Genomic DNA, 2,999 nt, shown 5'->3' with positions numbered 1-2,999 from the left:
TCTATATGTGTCCTTCCGTTTGGAAAAGCGTATATTACTATATTATACTCGTATCAATTACTACGTATTGAACATGATATACTAGCTCGTTAAATTAAATTATACTAGTATTAAGAAATATATATTTGGCTAAATTGAAAAAAGTTTTACCTCGAATTTGATATTTGAGATTTGAAACCTATCAATCTAAATGAAAATGCTTGGGTTTAGATATTGCTTACCTTAATTGCCTTCTTCCCTACTCCAAAATACCTAACTTGCTTATAATAAAACGACTAATGAAATCGAAAGAGTTAAGAGTCCTGATAATAAGATAATAATAAGGTTCTTCAAAAATGATCAAATCATACTATGTATGCTCAATTTACCAAAGATAGACCTACTATGTAAAACTTACCTCATTACTCCAAAGCTCATGACACATAGATGTTGCACCAAAATTTTAATGGTGTTTATGAACAAAAGTTTAGATATTGGTAAAAAATTAATGACTAAGAGTCTGTTCATATTTACTGACACTACAAAAAAATGTCCATATAGAAACGGAATTCTAGCGATGGAATTTTATCCGTTTCATATTTACTGAAATGATTGGAGTTGAACTGAAATGATTAGAGGTGAACTGAATTGAATTGAGCTAAAATGAATATTTTATGAGAGAAGGAAATTAAGAGCTGAATTGAATTGATTGGAGCTGAAGTGAACTGAATCGATTGGAGCTGAAATGAATTGAACTAATTGGAGTTGAACTAAACTAATCTGAAATGAACTGATTGGAGCTGAACTAAACTGGACTAAACTGATTAGAGCTGATCTGAACAAAACCGAACTGAAATTAAACTGAAGTGTACAGCCCCTAAGCTACCTGGGTCAATTTGCACCCGAATGTAAATAAATATAGAAAGTGAAAATCATGCAAATATAAATTAAGCAATTTATTTTCTATAAGTAATAGTCGAACTTTATTGAATCATATAACTATGTACTTGGATTTAAAATAATGCAACACTTGTTAATGCATATATAGTTCTGAACACACTAGATAGTAAGATTAATACCAGCAATATTTTATTTAATAATTATGATAGTATACACACTATATATGTAGTAAGATAAATACCAGCAACATTTGATTTGATAATTTTGGTTTAGATTCAATAATAATAATAATAATAAAAGTGCAAAAGTTAATTGTTTCAATTAACTTTGAAACTGATGATGAAATAATCAATATGAAGTATTAGTTATTAATTAGATTTAAAATCAACAGTTGGAGAGAACAGAGAACAAGTAAATGTGAGTTGGCCTAGCCTCACCAAAAACTTGTCCAAGTAGATGTAATCCCTACCTTATAAAAAGTGGGAAGTTGTTCTTATGAATAGTGGTCGGACCTTTATACCCTCAAAATTGTTTATTTATCTTATTACCCCCACAATAATTAACACCTTCTGCCTTCAGCTTTCTCTCTCCTCTCCATGTGTCTTTCTCTCCTCTCCATGTGTCTTCATCTCTCCAAATTGCCGAAGAGAAGTGAATTCAGATTTGCAAAATTCATCACTCACTACTACAAAAATAGGCAAAGAGACCCGTTCAAATATGCCTTAGAGACCGCACTTGGACGGGTCTCTATCTCAGGGGTCTGTTTGATTAAGAGACCGCATCTAAGAAGGGGTCTGTTTTTAAGAAAGAAGAGAGCCAATATTTGAGAAATGGGGTCTGTTATCCTACTAATTTTTAGTATTAATTTATAGGGGAAGAGACCCGCCCTTAAAGAAATGAGGTCTCCCTGCCATATATATAATAGATCCCATATCAAAGTAATGGGGTCTCTTTGATCACTATTTTAATAAAAAAAAATGGCGGTTTATTATTTTGTTTTGAAATTTGAAATTTATAATTTAAAATTTGAAATTTTATACTCTATTAAATTTGACCAAAAAAAAAATGTAAGTAAACCAAATCAACAAAAGAATGTGTAATTGCTTAAAATTAATCATCAAAAAAATTTTATTATCTAAATGAAATTGTTACAAGTTACATTTATAAACTAATTTGAAATCTACAAATACGAACTAATATTATAATAGGAGGAATGTATTATGCCGATTTGCAGTCCTCAAAGCTCGAATAAACCAACGATATCTACAATGTTATCTGCAAGTTCAATTAACAATTTATAACAAACAAAATTTAGAAAAGATTAATCTCAATTTCATCCATTAAAACAATAAGTCAATAAAGTAACAAAAATGAATTAGTAACACATCTGACATCTCTAAGCCTCTCTAATTCAAAGAAATCTAACTTATCAATGCTAAGCGTAGCTAACCTCAATATTTCCCAACAAGCTATGGACAACACTTTAATTTTGCAACAACATACCAATAAAGTACTTCAAATCTGCAATTCATCAAAAATTCAAATATGTAATTATAAGTAATTAAAGTAAAACTTATACATTTCAACAACAAATTAACCCACGATAACTGGAAATTTGTACTTAGTAATTCATAAGAAATTATAAAAAAAAAAAAAGCACTTTATTTCATACTCCGTATCTTCTTTTTCTACATTATACATGAATTTTAAGAAGTTAAAAAAAAAAAAAAAAAAAAAAAAAAAAAACCACCAATCCATTAATTCTTAATGACAAAATAAAGCAAATTGATATCAAATTAATCGAGCAAATTAAAGTAGGACAATCAAAATTTTAACACATACCTTTATCAAATTTAGATATCAGTAACGATTTCTAGTCTTCTTGTTCTTCAATCGACCACCGCTATCGACCCGCCTTCACTTATACAAACGTTACCACCACTAACCACCGATTGTCGCCAATTAATTTTTCACCGCTATCGACCCGCTAATATTGTTTCCTAATATTGTTTTAGTGTGACTTGGAGAGGAAGGAGAGGATAGAGATTGAGAAAGATTAGAGTTAGGCGGAAATGACGAGGAAGAACAGATGAAAAATCCAGGGAAGAGGAATGAATACT

At 29.9% G+C, this 2,999-nt stretch overlaps 1 long non-coding RNA gene across 1 annotated transcript; it reads right to left on the bottom strand.

Annotated features, from left to right (window-relative positions):
- Positions 1–1,932: 1,932 nt before the first annotated feature.
- Positions 1,933–2,999, bottom strand: LOC145556408 (uncharacterized). The gene is made up of 3 exons (XR_014091853.1): positions 2,722–2,999; positions 2,330–2,400; positions 1,933–2,154 (listed from the first exon to the last, which is right to left on the bottom strand). It is a non-coding gene; the product is annotated as an uncharacterized LOC145556408 (long non-coding RNA).

Source organism: Chenopodium album, chromosome 8 (genome assembly GCF_948465745.1).
Source record: "Chenopodium album chromosome 8, dcCheAlbu1.1, whole genome shotgun sequence".
In the NCBI taxonomy this organism is placed as follows: Eukaryota; Viridiplantae; Streptophyta; class Magnoliopsida; order Caryophyllales; family Amaranthaceae; genus Chenopodium; species Chenopodium album.
This window is presented reverse-complemented; position numbering and strand designations above follow the sequence as displayed.